We start from the raw sequence: 18,424 nt of genomic DNA on the forward strand, positions 1-18,424 counted from the left end.
TTTCTTCCTCCTCTGTATGAAGGACCTTTAAGCTCTAGCTACAAAGATGCACTTTTTCCAGTCAGCAGCTCACCATAAACAGATTTAAACTCAGCAAAGTATTTAAGGATTAAAAACTCAAAGTGGTCCATCTTAAAGAAATAAACTAATCTTGAAGGATAAAAAAACAGATTATCTTTTTTTTTTTATTTTAAAATCTTTAATTCTTACATGCGTTCCCAAACATGAACCCCCCTCCCACCTCCCTCCCCATAACATCTCTCTGGGTCATCCCCATGCACCAGCCCCAAGCATCCTGTATCCTGCATCAGACATAGACTGGCGATTCAATTCTTACATGATAGTATACATGTTAGAATGCCATTCTCCCAAATCATCCCACCCTCTCCCTCTCCCTCTGAGTCCAAAAGTCCGTTATACACATCTGTGTCTTTTTTCCTGACTTGCATACAGGGTCGTCATTGCCATCTTCCTAAATTCCATATATATGTGTTAGTATACTGTATTGGTGTTTTTCTTTCTGGCTTACTTCACTCTGTATAATCGGCTCCAGTTTCATCCATCTCATCAGAACTGATTCAAATGAATTCTTTTTAACGGCTGAGTAATACTCCATTGTGTATATGTACCACAGCTTTCTTATCCATTCATCTGCTGATGGACATCTAGGTTGTTTCCATGTCCTGGCTATTATAAACAGTGCTGCGATGAACATTGGGGTACATGTGTCTCTTTCCATTCTGGTTTCCTTGGTGTGTATGCCCAGCAGTGGGATTGCTGGGTCATAAGGTAGTTCTATTTGCAATTTTTTAAGGAATCTCCACACTGTTCTCCATAGTGGCTGTACTAGTTTGCATTCCCACCAACAGTGTAGGAGGGTTCCCTTTTCTCCACAACCTCTCCAGCATTTATTGCTTGCAGATTTTTGGATCGCAGCCATTCTGACTGGTGTGAAGTGGTACCTCATTGTGGTTTTGATTTGCATCTCTCTCATAATGAGTGATGTTGAGCATCTTTTCATGTGTTTGTTAGCCATCCGTATGTCTTCTTTGGAAAAATGTCTATTTAGTTCTTTGGCCCATTTTCATTTAATTTTCACAATTTAATGAAAGAAGGATTATGTTTATCTATTTCGTACACAAGCAAAGTGAGGCACATAGAAGTCAAGTGGATTGACAAGTGGTCATGTAGCTTCCTGTGAGTAGCAAGAGGAAGAGCTGAAATTGGAACCCTAGTATAACTGTGGACAAAGGCCATCCTATTTTCAGTTCTAAAGTCATTAGGACACCAAACAGAAAACATGGGCATTATCAGATAGAGGATGATATTTGAGCAATGTGTTTGGCTCTAAACTCTGACAGCCATTGCAAAAGGGAAGCAAATGTGCTAAGTGATGAAGTTTTCATTTTCTTATATTTAAGACACCAAATCATCTGAAAGAAAGAAAAAAGAAAGGAAATCATTTCCTGGACCCATCTCTCTCAGTGACATGTAGATATCATCTGACGATAACTTCTACTGTTTTTACATATGACTTTAAAATGCTGTCCATTGTGTATATGTACCACAGCTTCCTTATCCATTCATCTGCTGGTGGACATCTAGGTTGTTTCCATGTCCTGGCTATTATAAACAGTGCTGCGATGAACATTGGGGTACATGTGTCTCTTTCCATTCTGGTTTCCTTGGTGTGTATGCCCAGAAGTGGGATTGCTGGGTCATAAGGTAGTTCTATTTGCAATTTTTTAAGGAATCTCCACACTGTTCTCCATAGTGGCTGAATCAGTTCTGATGAGATGGGTGAAACTGGAGCCGATTATACAGAGTGAAGTAAGCCAGAAAGAAAAACACCAATACAGTATACTAACACATATATATGGAATTTAGGAAGATGGCAATGACGACCCTGTATGCAAGTCAGGAAAAAAGACACAGATGTGTATAACGGACTTTTGGACTCAGAGGGAGAGGGAGAGGGTGGGATGATTTGGGAGAATGGCATTGAAACATGTATACTATCATGTAAGAATTGAATCGCCAGTCTATATCTGATGCAGGATACAGCATGCTTGGGGCTGGTGCATGGGGATGACCCAGAGAGATGTTATGGGGAGGGAGGTGGGAGGGGGGTTCATGTTTGGGAACGCATGTAAGAATTAAAGATTTTAAAATTTAAAAAATAAAAAACTTTAAAAAAAAATGCTGTCCAAGGCAACCACTCACTGCAGCAAAGGGTTGATGGAGTGACTGAGGCTGTCAATCCACCCCTCACCCCCAGCTTCCCACCTGCCCTGCTGCCCCAGCCCCAGATGAGGGTGTACACTTGGAGCAGGAGCTGGCACTGGATGCCAATGAGTGGCCATGCCAAAGGAGCCAGAGCCAGGAGGAGCCACCTCAGGCTGAGGGAGGTTTACAGGTGTAGAAACTATACCCCAGTTATCAAAACACCTGAATCCCAGAACATAATGAATGTTAATGGCCTCAAACTCAGGATGTCCAAAGCTGGACAAGAACACCTGCTACACTTCTGGAATGAGCTGGAAAAAGCCCAACAGGTAGAACTTTATGCAGAGCTCCAGACCATGACATTTGAGGAGCTGAACTCCTTTTACCAAAAGATGATTGATCGATTTAATCATTCTTCCCAGAGAAAGTGGATGCTTAAACAGAACCTGTCCCTTGAGAGGTGTTGGGCAGGGATACCAGGGATCCAAATCAGCTGCAGGCCTGAGAAACTGAAGGACAAGGACTTTTCCAGATTTCTTGGAACAAATTGGCAGTTCTTCTAGCTGGTGGGCAGGGGACAAGACCTAGTGTTGCATGTCTCTACGGAATGTATGATGTTGGTTTGCCATCCTGTAAGACACTTTTGCAGATTCAATCAGACTGTATCCTGAGGCTTCAATAGTTAGCTGAATAATATCATGGCAACAAATTCATCTTTTTGAGGTATATAATAACCAGTGAAAGAACAATGGAATCCACAAAGTTTATGGTGTATGAAGTATTAGGGGAAGATGAGTTTTCCCCACTGAAGGACAAAGACAGTCAGAATGGACAACTCTACTACTGCAAGGCAGGTTTTGATGTCCCTCCATCATTGTTGGGTCTTTAATGCAAGAGGCCATGTCATAGATGAAAGTGGCTCTTGCCTCCCAGCAATTCCCCACCTGAAGGGTGCCAATGATGCACCAATCCAATGTGAAATCTCTCCTCTTATTTCCTATACTGGAGAAGGACTAAAAAGTTATATGACAGAGAGAGAATTCCATGCACCTTTAATCACTGATGAGAATGGAGTCCGTGAAGAATGGTATATGAACCAGATACCAAGTTCTCCCATCATAAGAATACCTTTTTTTTTTTTTGGTTGACTGATCATAAACCTATAGGACCTCATCTGAAATACTCAAGTTTGAATATCCATAGGCTTTCACTTTGCTTGTTGAACTCTCACAACTACTCCATAGTCCATAAGATCCAGATGACTGAACTTCAGAAAACATTTTTATGATTCTCAACTGACTGAAGGTCTTATTGATATTCGTCAATTGTATAACTTTTTTTCTAAGCTAAGGAAAATATTGGCCATCTAAGAAATTTCCTACAGTTTAAGTATTGTCAGGATGTTTTAACATCACTTTACTTGGAGCTGAAAACACTTGTTTTGGAAGTTGTACATAGTAAAAATATGTGATTATACATGTTGAAAGGTTTCCCTGGTACTGTAAGTTTATTTTACCAAAAATAAAATTAAGAAAAAATAATAAAATGCTGTCCAAATGTACAAAATGGCTCTTTATAAAGGCAGAAGTATAATGTATAAAATGTCAGATGAAAGCCATTCTGTTGAAGTTGATAGTGGGATCCAGATGAATTCGTTCCCAGGAAAAAAAAATGAAAGAATCTACACTTTGATAAAAGCCAGAAAATTTGAAAGCCTGCCTACTCTTGTGCTGATAAATTGTATTAGGTCATTTTGTATATAGATATGACTCAGTGGTGAGTGAGAAATATAAAAAGGGGAGAACTGTATTTTGTTCATCTTCTCGCATCTGAAAGACAATGAGGTAAGCAAACAAATATACTGTAGTCTAGTGATAAATTCTAAGCTAGACTTTTACCTAATAGGGATCTATTTCCTTTTGTGGGAAAGTGTAAGTATGGCTTCCAAAGCCACAGACTTTCTAGTTGGCTTTTAAATGTTTTTCTGAATCATAATTAGCTTAAATGGAAAAAAAAAGAAGTAGACAATTTCCAAGCACTCACAACCTGAGTAAATAAATTTCACACTAATTGAAGGAACTGAAAGCTTTTTTATTCCTGTTTTTAACTATAAGAAATATTTTTCCTTTCTGAGTGGTTGATGGGATACCCAATTTCCAGAACTGTGACAAGACCTGACAAAGTCATCTGACTCACAGTGCTATTGAGTGCAAGTGGAAACTGCTCTATGGACCACAGAAATCAAACATTCATGAGTTCTTGGTACCAGCTCTAGAAAATCAGGTGACACCAGACACTCTTTTCAGTAAACAATATAAAGGATCTTCCCCTTACATCACATATCAGTGCCCCATTTCCTATATTTATTAACAAGGAATAAATTATTTACATGTTTAATTGCCCTAGAAAATAAGAGGTTCCAGCAGTAACCTATAAGGCAGTAAATGAGAAAGCGAGAGAAGTCACTCTTGTAAATAAAGCACATAGTATTACCCATGTGATGAGATGGCATGCCAAGAAAGTACTGCGTATTTATCTGTAGAAAGGACTCAACTCCAGATTTTCTAACATTTTCACTGAGAGTTACTGCTTTTGTTTATTTTTTCCCACAAAGGTAAACAGTGTGCTATCAGAAAAACATGAACTGTTTGGTTCAAATTAGTGTTTTTATTGTCTTCAGATAAATACTCAAGAGTGAAATTACTGGATCATATGATAGCTCTGGTTTTCATTTTTTGAGGCACTCCTACACTGTTTTCCATAGTGGCTGCACCAATTTACATTCCTACCAGAAGTGCATGATTGTTGGTGATCTGTATGTCTTCTTTGGAAAATGTATATTCAGGTCCTCAGCCCATTTTTTAATCAGATTATCTGAGCTCTTTTTATATTGTGAATATTATCTCTTATCAAACAAGGCATTTACAAATATTTTCTTCCATTCAGTAGGTTGTCTTTTTTGTTTTGTTGATAGTTTCCTTCACTGTGCAAAAGCTTTTAGGTTTGAAGGCTATGGTTTTTCCAGTGGTCCGTATGGATGTGAGAGTTGGACTGTGAAGAAAGCTGAGCGCTGAAGAATCGATGCTTTTGAACTGTGGTGTTGGAGAAAACTTTTGAGAGTCCCTTGGACTGCAAGGAGATCCAACCAGTCCATTCTAAAGGAGATCAGCCCTGGGATTTCTTTGGAAGGAATGATGCTAAAGCTGAAACTCCAATACTTTGGCTACCTCATGCGAAGTGTTGACTCATTGGAAAAGACTCTGATGCTGGGAGGGATTGGGGGCAGGAGGAGAAGGAGATGACCGAGGATGAGATGGCTGGATGGCATCACTGACTCGAGGGACATGAGTTTGAGTGAACTCCGGGAGTTGGTGATGGACAGGGAGGCCTGGTGTGCTGTAATTCATGGGGTCACAAAGAGTCGGACATGGCTGAGTGACTGAACTAACTAAGATCCCATTTGTTCACGTTAGCTTTTGTTTTCTTTGCCTTAGGAGAACAGATCCAAAAAAATACTACCATGATTTACGTTCGAGAGTGTTCTACCCATGTTTTCTTCAACAATGACACAGAAGTTTGTAATTAAATTGGGGAAATGTAACTTATAAGAACACCATTTCCAGACATGTTTTTGAGCTTTCACATGACTGATTATTTTCTCGTTCTTTAAAAACTCTCCTCTTAGCTTCTGTCCTACTTCACATCTTTTTTTCATCCGCTTTATTATTTAAGGTGGGTTCCTCTTTCCTAGCCATGCCTACAATATTGGCATTCATTGATATTTGGTCTATAGTCCTTTTCTCTTCCATTATGGCCACTCTTTGCAGCCAAAGCAGGAGAAGCTCTGTACAGTCAGCAAAAACAAGACTGGGAGCTGACTGTGGCTCAGATCATGAACTCCTTATTGCCAAATTCAGACTTAAAGTGCAGAAAGTAGGGGAAACCACTAAACTATTCAGATATGACATAAATCAAATCCCTTACCATTATACAGTGGAAGTGACAAATAGATTCAAAGGATTAGATCTGATAGACAGAGTGCCTGAAGAACTGTGGACAGAGGTTCGTGCCATTGTACAGGAGGCAGTGATCAAGACCATGTCCAAGAAAAAGAAATGCAAAAAGGCAAAGTGGTTGCCTGAGGAGGCCTTACAAGTAGCTGAGAAAAGAAGAGAAGCTAAAGGCAAAGGAGAAAAGGAAAGATATACCCATTTAAATCCAGAGTTTCAAAGAATAGCAAGGAGAGATAAGAAAGCCTTCCTCAGTGGTCAATGCAAAGAAATGGAGGAAAACAATAGAACGGGAAAGACTAGATATCTCTTCAAAAAAATCATATACCAAGGAAATTTTTCATGCAAAGATGGGCACAACGGACCTAATAAAAACAGAAGATATTAAAGAAGAGGTGGCAAGAATACACAGAAGAACTATACAAAAAGGATCTACATGACCCAGAAAGCTACGATGGTGTGATCACTCACCTAGAGCCAGACATCCTGGAATATGAAGTCAAGTGGGCCTTAGCAAGCATCACTACGAACAAAGCTAGTGGAGGTGACAGAATGCCAGTTAAGCTATTCCAAATCCCAAAAGATGATGCTGTGAAAGTGCTGCACTCAGTTCAGTTCAGTCTCTCAGTTGTGTCCGACTCTTTGGGACCCCATGGACTACAGCATGCCAGATCTCTCTGTCCAACAACAACTCCCGGAGCTTAGTCACACTCATGTCCATTCAGTCAGTGATGCCATCCAACTATCTTATCCTCTGTCATCCCCTTCTCTTCCCACTCTCAATCTTTCCCAGCATTAGGGTCTTTTCCAATGAGTCACCTCTTTGCAACAGGTGGCCAAAGTATTGGAGTTTCAGCTTCACATCAGTCCTTCCAATGAATATTCGGGACCAATTTCCTTTAGGATGGACCGCTTGGATCTCCTTTCAGTCCAGGGACTCTTAAGAGTCTTCTCCAACACCATAGTTCAAAAGCATCACTTCTTCAGCACTCACCTTTCTTTATAATCCAAATCTCACATCCATACATGTCTACTGGAAAAATCATAGCTTTGACTAGATGGACCTTTGTTGGCAAAGTAATGTCTCTGCTTTTTAAAAATAAAATAAAAAATTAATTTAAAAAATACATAAATAAACTGAACAAATGTAGGTGAATGGCCTTGGTCCTAAAGGCTATAATGGATTTTGACAAAACCAAATAGAGTGGCAGCACTGCCATTGGTCTTGGAGCTCATGGTGTTTGAATTTTAGTACTGATACAGATAAGACTTAACAGAATACTTTGTACATTGATCTAAAGTATTTAAAGTCAATTCATGGTGAAAATATCATTAAAGTTCAATATAGAAAAGTGTTCTTATACTGATAAAAAAGAAAAAAAAGGCTGTCTAGGTTGGTCATAACTTTCCTGCCAAGGAATATGTGTCTTTTAATTTCATGGTTGCAGTCACCATCTGCAGTGATTTTGGAGCCCAAAAAAATAAAGTCTGACACTGTTTTGATTGTTTCCCCATCTATTTGCTGTGAATTGATGGGACCAGATGCCATGATCTTAGTTTTCTGAGTGTTGAGTTTTAAGCCAACTTTTTCACTCTCCTCTTTCATTTTCATCAAGAGGCTCTTTAGTTCTTCTTCACTTTCTGCCATAAGGGTGGTGTCATCTGCATATCTGAGATTACTGGTATTTCTCCTGGAAATCTTGATTCCAGCTTGTGCTTCCTCCAGCCCAGTGTTTCTCATGATGTACTCTGCATATACATTAAATAAGCTGGGTGACAATATACAGCCTTGACGTTCTCCTTTTCCTATTTGGAACCAGTCTGTTGTTCCATGTCCAGTTCTAACTGTTGCTTCCTGACCTGCATATAGGCAGGTCAGGTGGTCTGGTATTCCCATCTCTTTCAGAATCTTCCATGGTTTATTGTGATCCACACAGTCAAAAGGCTTTGGCATAGTCAATAAAGCAGAAATAGATGTTTTTTCTGGAACCCTCTTGCTTTTTCAATGATCAAACAGATGTTAGCAATTTGATCTTTGGTTCCTCTTCCTTTTCTAAATCCAGCTTGAACATCTGGAATTTCACAGTTCATGTATTGCTGAAGCCTGGCTTGGAGAATTTTGAGCATTACTTTACTAGCGTGTGAGATGAGTGCAATTGTGCAGTAGTTTGAGCATTCTTTGGCATTGCCTTTCTTTGGGATTGAAATGAAAACTGATCTTTTCCAGTCCTGTGGCCACTGCTGAGTTTTCCAAATTTGCTGGCATATTGAGTATAGCACTTTCACAGCATCATCTTTTAGGATTTGAAATAGCTCAACTGGAATTCCATCACCTCCACTAGCTTTGTTCATATTGATGTTTCCTAAAGCCCACTTGATTTCACATTCCAGGATGTCTGGGTATAGGTGAGTGATCACACCATCGTGATTATCTGGGTCATGAACATCTTTTTTCAGTGCTGCACTCAATATGCCAGCAAATCTGGAAAACACAGCAGTGACCACAGGACTGGAAAAAGGTCAGTTTTCATTCTAATCCCAAAGAAAGGAAATTTCAAAGAATGTTCAAACTACTACACAATGGCACTCATCTCACATATAGCAAAGTAATGCTTAAAATTCTCCAAGCCAGGCTTCAACAGTGCTTGAACTGTGAACTTCCAGATGTTCAAGATGGATTTAGAAGAAGCAGAGAAACCAGAGATCAAATTGCCAACATCCACTGGATCGTGGAAAAAGCAAGAGAGTTCCAGAAAAACATCTACTTCTTCTTTATTGACTTTGCCAAGGCATTTGACCATGTGGATCACAACAAACTGGAAAATTCTTAAAGAGATGGGAATACCAGACCACCTGACCTGCCTCATGAGAAATCTAGTTACCGGTCAAGAAGCAACAGTTAGAACTGGACATGGAACAACAGACTGGTTCCAAATAGGAAAAGGAGTACATCAAGGCTGTATATTGTCACCTGGCTTATTTAACTTATATGCAGAGTACATCATAGAAAACACTGGGCTGGAGGAAGCACAAGCTGAAATCAAGATTGCTGGGAGAAATATCAATAACCCCAGATATGCAGATGACACCACACTTATGGCAGAAAGAGAAAAAGAACTTAAGAGCCTCTTGATGAAAATGAAAGAGAAGAATGAACAAGTTGGCTTAAAGCTCAACACTCAGAAAACGAAGATCATGGCATCTAGTCCCATCACTTCATGGCAAATAGATGAGGAAACAATGGAAACAGTGAGAGACTTTATTTTCGTGGGCTCCAAAATCACTGCAGATGGTGACTGCAGCCATGAAATTCAAAAATGCTTGCTCCTTGGCAGAAAAGCTATGACCAACCCAAACAGCATATTAAAGTAGAGACATTACTTTACCAACAAAGATCTGTCTAGTCAAAGCTATAGTTTTTCCAGTAGACATGTATGGATGTGAGAGTTGGACTATAAAGAAAGCTGCACACTGAAGAATTGATGCTTTTGAATTGTGGTGTTGCAGAAAACTCTTGAGAGTCCCTTAGACTGCAAGGAGATCCAACCAGTCCATCCTAAAGGAAATCAGTCCTGAATATTCATTGGAACGACTGATGGTGAAGCTAAAACTCCAATATTTTGGCCACCTGATGCAAAGAACCGACTCATTGGAAAAGACCCTGATGCTGGGAAAAATTGAAGGCAAGTGGAGAAGGGGACAACAGAGGATGAAATGATTGGATGGCATCACCAATGCGAAGTACATGAATCTGAGTAATTTCCAGGAGTTGGTGATGGACAGGGAAGCCTGGTGTGCTGCAGTCTGTGGGGTTGCAAAGAGCTGGACACGACTGAGCAACTGAACTGAACTGAACTGACAGCCACTCTAACTAGGTTAGTAGGCTATGTTATCCACTCTAAGGGCATCAATTAACACCTTTTTGATGAGGAATCTCATCTCTGTGTCTCCAGACAGATATCACTGGAGCTCCAAATGCACATATCCAACTTCCTTCTGATTAATCTAGAAATCCGATTAATCAGTGTGTCCAAAATTGAATTCATTTGATGTCCATTCAGCTATTTCCTTCCTTTCAGATTCTTTATCCCAGTGAACTCATCGCTCCACACCCAATCCACTCAGAAGCCAATTCTATATGCCTCTTTCTTCCTCACTACCTCACCCCTCTCCATTCATATTTTGAATAACCCCTGAGTCCATCCCATTTCTTTGGCCCATCATCATTACCCAAATTACCATGGCAGTAACCTCTGGTCTTTCTTTCCTCCAATTTATTCTCCACACTGCAGCGACCAAGATCTCACATAAAGAGGAAAGAGAGAGTGCCAGAGTGTGTGCAAGCCAGTGCTTTGGGTATGTATATATTTTAAATTTGAGTGAAGGAGCATTGCTCAGTCATGTCCAACTCTTTGCAACCCCATGGACTATACAGTCCATGGAATTCTCCAGGTCAGAATACTGGAGTGGGTAGCTGTTCCCTTCTCCAGGGGATCTTCCCAGCCCAGGGATTGAACCCAGGTCTCTCATACTGCAGGCAGATTCTTTACCAGCTGAGCCACCAGGGAAATCCTTTTTAATTTTACTTATTTTTAAATTTTATTTAAATTGTTATTTATTTTACTTATTTTAAATTTAAATAAAATTTACTTATTTTAAATTTACTTACATAAGTCTCTGAGTGAATTTTCTTGTACACTCAGGGGAAAGCAAACAAAATACCTCTCAAGAAGGACAAATTTGTAAGACTATGGCGGAATGTCAAACTCCCAATTGGGAAAGCAATAAGAGGTTTTCTGCAAAGGTCTTCAAAGGACATGAATGGAGAGAAATGGAGGCTGGAGAGAAAGAGGAAGACATGGAGGGACATCTATCCAAGGGGCCTAAAGTTCTAAAAAATATGTATGGATAAATGCTTAGACATAAAGTGCTCTGCTGGAAGCATTAAACACTACTCTCAAGTTCTCCGATGTTCAGTGCTTGCAAAGGGGAATTAAATATTATAATAACAAGTGCAAGTATTGCTGAGAAAACAGATGTCAGGCCTCTTGGCCCTGCACTGAAACCCATCAAGCCTGCCCTAATCTACTGTGAGTAGTGTGTCCCCTCATTTTTATTGCTTAGTCTTTTGTGGGCTCAGAATCCAGAATTACTTAAATTACACAGAATCCACCTGGAGCAGAGCCAGACCAGACAAATGGCTTCTTCCTCTGGAACAAAAGCTTGAAGGCCCCACTCCAGAACTTTCTGTTTATTATTTCTCAGGAAGAGCTTTGCACAGATAACGGACCATTTATTCTTGAAGTAGAGCCTTGTTAACCACAATATGGCTTTGGAATGTTCACATTAGCTCATAAACATGTGACTGTGGGTTTTCCTTCATGGGCTGACATTCACTTATAACCCAAGAGTTGGACCACAAATACTAATAAGAACATAGCCCTGTTTCCTCCCTTCCTTTCCTACAAGGACACCAAACTTTCTGCCAAAGCTTTTCCTCCACAATCAGTTTTGAAGTTTCAAGCCAATGGTATAGCAAAGAGTGGCAGACTCTAAGCCCTCTAGGCTGCTCCAGAAGCCCATTGTTCTGGGCTACATTATCATCACCTCCAACCTTACTAATTTCTCTTAAGAGAACTATCAGCCACTAATTCGCGATTCAGAAAGTATTTCCCTCATTACTTAGCATTTGAGGATACAAACCAATTAGGGATGTTACAAGACTCTGGCCTTTTGGGAAAACAACCAACTCCCAAGAAACGTATAGAAGGAAATCCCACCAAAGGGATAGAGGTTTACCCATTCAAATGGAAATGTAGGGTCTTAAATATTTTGAACATGCTAGTGCAACTGAGAATCCCTGGAAAGAAACATGACTAACCGACCAGACAAGAATATGACTCCAGGGCAGCGCTGTGCCTAAATGAGAGGGCATTTCAGAATTAGGTTTCCTGCACTGTGAGAAGAGCTTTCCTGTTAGCTTAGTCGTAAAGAATCCGCCTGCAGTACAGAAGACCTGGTTCCATCCCTAGATTGGGAAGATCCCCTGGAGAAGGAAATGGCAAACCACTCCAGTATTCTTGCCTGGAAAATTCCCATGTAAAGAGGAGCCTGATGGGCTGCAAAGAGTAGGGCACAACCGAGTGACTAACAGACACTCTGTGAGGAAGCATGGCGAAAGGAATGTGCTGTTATTAGAGAGTGGAGAGGCCGAGGGGAGAGGCTGCTAATGGGCCCAGGAGGAGAGTCAGGGAATGAAAGAAAACAAGATTCCTCAGCACAGGGCCAAACTTGCTGTCTTCCATGACTGTGCTTGTGACCAAGCATCTTTGAGTATAATTTGAACATGATATCCTTCTGTGCAAAATTTTGTGGAGACTATGTTTCTTGGAATATAAAGGAAAAGGCAGGGGGGATAGAAGGTCAAGACCTAAGCAATTTCAGTCCCTCTATCAAGAGAGTATGTGGGGAGAGCTCTTGGTATACCGTGGTCTGGGAGAAAAAAACAAAAATGTTGTAGAACAAGAAGACAGCACAAGGAAAGGCAACCCTACTTGCTCCCATTTTTCCTTTCTGGGGCATGAGAAAGAGGCAGGAGCTGAAGTTTTTATATTAGTAATTCACATCCAGAATTTCACTTCCAGTTTGATGCTTTTTTGGTGAAGAAGCATCCTCTGGACCATTCAGTTGACAACACCATATATTTTTTGTCACCCTATTTTGTGCTAGGTGCTAGAGATACAAGAGAATATCAGGGGAGCCATCTTTAAGTCAACAGTCTATTAGGGACTCTCTGCTTGAACAAAATTGGTGAATAAAATTCAGTTTCCATGTTACTCTCTCCATACATCTCACCTTCTTCCTTCCCACCACCCTGTGTCCATAAATCTGTTCTCCATGTCTGTGTCCCCATTACTACCCTGCAAATAATTCAGGAAACTTACATTACCATATGTAAAATAGATAGCCAATGGGAATTTGCTGTATGATTCAGCAAACTCAAACAGGAGCCCTGTGACAATCTAGAGGAGTGGGATGGGAAGTGAATGGGAGGGAGGGGACATGGGTGTACCTATGGCTGACTCATGTTGACATTTGTCAGAAAACAACAAAATCCTATAAAGCAATTATCCTTCAATTAAAAAATAAATAAAAAACAAAAACTCAGTGTCATCTTTCTTGGAGTGCTCCACCACATCATAGGTCTCTAATAATAGGGAAGTTTTTTCCCCAAGATACCCTGATCTAGCTGCAGGGATCACTGCATTCCAACCTCCAGGGAATTTAGTTAATGACTCAGATGGTCTGTCAGTTGAGAATGATTTTTTGGGATGGGGAGCCCTCCAGGTCAGTGCAATGTTGTTAGCTGGTAGTTTTAAGGTGTGGGGCCCAGGAGCAAGTCCAAAACCAGCTCAGAGAGGGTTATGGCCTAAACTTGTGAAAATGTCTTTTTCTCCACCCTGTGACCTTCTCACTGATTTTTATCATCACTGTTACTATTTCTCATGACTGGAAAGAAGTTGTTTCACTCTACAGGTGTAGCTTTATATTATTAAATGACAAACTGTTTGAGCAAAATTAAGTTCACATAGAGACTAAAAAGGGAAATTGAGGGATTACCACCAAAGATGCTTTTGGTGTTGAAAGTCTTCAAATTTTGCTTTCCCTGCTGCTTTCTCAGTGCTTCCTTTCTTGGAATACCAGGGGTTCTAATCTCAGGCAAAGGAGCAATGACTGCTTCATTTTTAAGTTAGCCCTGTCCTCTATAGCCCTCTAGGATCCCTTCCTTTGTCCATGGTGAGCACACCAGTGTTTTCTGACTCAGCTCAAGTGCACAACCTGTTAAGATTTTCCAAACCTCTCCTGAAAGAACCAGGTATTCTAATGTACCAGTTGTTTACACCATTACTGAACCATTTGTCATGCTGAATTGGAATTGTTTATGCACATTATCTAGCTTATTAAAGTATAAGGACCCCCAGAGAAAGAGAATCCTCTTATTTCCTTTTGAGAAATTTCCCCCTTCTCCCTCATAGAACATAACAGAAGTTTGGTAAGTTTTGTAAAATAAATCAATGAACAAATAATAATGTTTTACTTAGATATAGTACTTTACAATTTTACTTACAATTATAATATACATTTGGATGGCACTTTAGTGCTTATGCAGTGTATTTAGATACATAGTCTATTTGATCCTTAAAATACTATTAGGTAAGGTAGATATTCTTCAAACCCCATTTTCACAGCTGCCAACAGTCTGAAGAGAAGCCTTCTCCACTTCACCCAAACCTAGTAAGAGAAAGAAAGGGGACATAAACCCAGATTCTTTTATTTCAAATATAGGACTCATGCCATCACACTTGGCACTCTGCGATAAGAGGGAATATTTGAACAAGAGAACTTTACTCAGACTCATTCCAGAATAGAAATAACTGATTTCAATCTGGACCCACAGAAGGTGGTCTTAACACTTCACAGAAAAATAAGGAAGCTCCTTTTTGTTCAGCTAAAGCATTTTATAATTTTGAATTTAAAGATTTTTGAGCAGCTATGTCTAAGGCAACAAAGAAAAGGCCTGTGGAGATGAAAAAGGACATACAGAAATAGAATCTGGAATGTCCTTAGAAGGCTTTGGATGAAGGAATTATTTGGTACGATTAAAGGCAATGAGATGGCACCAGTGGTAAAGAACCCATCTGCTAATGCAGGAGACATAATGAGATGTGGGTTCGATCCCTGGGTTGGGAAGATCCCCTGGAGAAGGAAATGGCAACCCGCCCCAGTACTCCTGTCTGGAGAATCCCATGGACAGAGGAGCCTGGCGGGCTATAGCCCACAGGGTCACAAAGAGTTGGACATAACTGAAGCAACTTAGCATGCACACAAAGGCAATGAGACAGTTTTAGGCAAGGAAAAAGAAATAAAAGGCATCCAAACTGGAAAGAAAGAAGTTAAATGTTATCTGTTCAAAGATGAGGCTATCTTATATATAGAAAAATCTAAAGACACACACACACCCCTACCTGTTAAGAACTAATAAATTCAGGAAAGTTCCAGAATACAAATTTGACATACAAAACTCAGTTATAGTTTTATACTCTAAGAATCAATAATCCAAAAAGGAAATTAACAGTTCTATTTACAATAGCCTCAAAATTTGTTTTAAATCTACAAATGAATTTAACTAAGGAGGCAAAAGATTTGCACATTAAATACTGTAAAACATTACTCAAAGAAGTTAAAGAATACACAAATAAATGAAACATCCCATGTTTATGAATTAGAAGATTTTATTTTGTTAAGATGACAATACTACCCAAAACGACCTACAGATTCAATGCAATCCCTATCAGAATCCCAATGGTGGGATTTTTGCATAAATAGAAAAACCCATCTTGAAATTTCTATGGACTTTCAAGGGACTCAGAATAACCAAAAAACAATCTTGAAAATGAAGAACGAAGTTGAGGAACTCATATTTCCTGGTTTCAAAACTTACTGCAAAGGTATAGTCATCAAAATTTTATGGTACTAGTGTAAGGACAGAAATGTAGACAAAAGAACAGAAGAGAATCCAAAATTAAACCTTTTCACAGTCTCTTGATTTTTAACAAGAATACTAAGACCATTCAATGGGAAAAGGACAGCCTTTCCAATGAACAGTGCTAGAAAAGTTGGATATCCATGTGAATAACAAGGAAGTTGGATGCTTACTTTACCATGTACAAAAATTAACTCACATGGATCAAACACCTAAACATAAGAAATAAAATCCTTAGAAGAAAATACAGGGGAAAATCTTCCTGACACTCAGTTTAGCAATGATCTCTTGGGTATGACACCGAAAGTCCGGACAAGAAATAAAATAGATAAACTGATCTTCATCAAAATTATAAACTGTTCTGTATCAAAGGATGCTGTCAGTAGAATGAAAAGGTAACTTGTGGAATAGGAGAAAATATTGAAAAAGCATATATCTAATAAAGGATCAATATCCAGAATATATAAAGAATTCCCATGATCTAACAGACAAAAAAGAAAAAAACAATCCAAAAATGGGCAAAGGGCTTAAATAGACATTTCTTCAAAGAGGGTATATGAATGGCCAATAAGCACATGAAAAGATATTCAGTATCACTAGCCATTAGGAAATGTAAATCAAAACAACAGTGAGGTACCACCACGTGTCCATTAGTATACCAATTATCCAACAAACGGGGAGTAGAATAAAAAGGATTGGCAAGTGCTGGGCTACACCCCACAGCCCTACAAGCCCTATACTTGCTCATCCTCAAGACCAAAGAAAGCATGGAGTCAGCAACAGAGCCATCAATGGTTTAACATATAGGAGGAGCTTATATGTGTAAAGCAAGGTCCTGGAGCAAAACCCCACCATGTATGGCAGGCAGCAGGGACAATACAAGGCAGCAGGCTTTGCTTCCAAGGGCAGGGGGTAGTTACCAATAGGAAATGACATCAAGTTAGCTCACTGGTTACTAGGAAAACCAGCAGATGGGTACTCTTACTACCCTTTTGATAAGCTATCCTGGTGACTAAAGTTACACCAATCATCAGCTGGGACCTGGTGCAAGTACATAGGAAGGTCAGTCATGTGAGTAGGGTGTAGGTGAAGAAGGCACTGGTCCAACCAGGGTTGTATAGAGAACGTGAGAACAGCCATCTTGGGTGACCTGATCATATATTCTACCCCTACATACATTGCCCAACTCTTATAATCTTGGTCTGCCCCTTTTCTTTGATATCCCTGGGGTCAGGTATGTAGGGGGGTACTGCAACCAGGTGTCACACATACAATACAAACAGCGGCCAAAGAGTATCAAAATAAGGTACCTAGTGCACTAAAAAACAGTCATTTGCCAATATCTGGGCTAATTTTGGAGCCAAGAACTTTCCAGGTGAATGGAGAGGAAGTCAAGGGCAGCAGCACTCTGACTAGTTATAAGGAAGGTCAGGCCACCCCCAGTTTTCACACACTCAGAGCCACCCCTAAGAGGAGGGGAAGGCCTCAGCTCTAAGAGGAACATTCTAGTGACCTAGCAAGGAGGCAACAGTCACAGTACAAGTCTGTCACCCCTGTTATTTGGGAGCCATTAGGGGTATGATGCATTATGCATTTCTGAACAAAATCCCACTTGTGTGTCAAGCAGCCAGCCTATTCCATTCCACACAACATTGCTCAGGGGGTGCTGATGGGAATCCACCCTGACAAAGTGTATGATAATATTTGTGGATGGGGTGCTTCTGACATATTGGCATGCAGGACAGGGAGATGGTAAGAGCCTTCCCTCCCATTGTCAATCCTCCCAACTTAGTCCCATTAGCCAGAAGGAAGACAGAAGCCCAGAGGAAGACAACAGCGGCATCTTGCTGTAGACCCAGCAATTAGATTCGTTTCATAGCAAGGCCATTGTTGCTGCTCGGTCCTAAAATAGACTTCCTCCACTCAGGCTAGGGATGAAATGTAAGACAACTGACAGGCACAATACAAGGGAGATGAGATAGTTAAGCAAAATACAAGCAGCACCCACATTCAGAGAGAGAATCACATCTGCCTGTGTTTTTACACCCTGGTGTGCAATACGGTTCAGAAATTGTTTTCAGTAATACAAAAGCATGTCTAAAAATTACATCTGCAATGGCCACTTGAATGTCTGAACCACAGCTATTCCATTTGAGATTCAAACGCACTCCCCTCTTCAATGGCCAAAGCAGACATACAATGCATGTCTGCTGCTGCTGCTGCTGCTGCTGCTGCTGCTGCTGCTGCTGCTGCTAAGTCACTTCAGTCATGTCTGACTCTGTGCGACCCCATAGACAGCAGCCCACTAGGCTCCCTGGCCCCTGGGATTCTCCAGGCAAGAGTACTGGAGTGGGTTGCCATTTCCTTCTCCACAGTGCATGTCTGATGGGCCACAAAACAGGCCACTCTGGTCAAAAAAGTTTAAGTTAACCATGCACATGCCAGAATGACTTCTCCATACTTTAATGTATGCACATTTTTCCATTATTTTCCCTTTGATTACAAATCTTTCAATAGATCAAAATATATGTCTCTCAAAACCAGGGTGAATGTTGCCTGCCCTGTGTCTAGATCATGTCCTCCAGTACTAGTCCTCCTTTATACTTGCTAGTTATCCATACTGCGGCAGAGTGGAGAACTGATC

General features: G+C 40.3%; 1 pseudogene; it reads left to right on the forward strand.

Annotated features, from left to right (window-relative positions):
• Nucleotides 1–2,465: 2,465 nt before the first annotated feature.
• On the forward strand, nucleotides 2,466–3,115 carry LOC138415824 (UDP-N-acetylhexosamine pyrophosphorylase pseudogene; annotated as a pseudogene).
• Nucleotides 3,116–18,424: the final 15,309 nt, after the last annotated feature.

The sequence above is a fragment of the Ovis canadensis genome, chromosome 12 (assembly GCF_042477335.2).
Source record: "Ovis canadensis isolate MfBH-ARS-UI-01 breed Bighorn chromosome 12, ARS-UI_OviCan_v2, whole genome shotgun sequence".
Taxonomy (NCBI): Eukaryota; Metazoa; Chordata; class Mammalia; order Artiodactyla; family Bovidae; genus Ovis; species Ovis canadensis.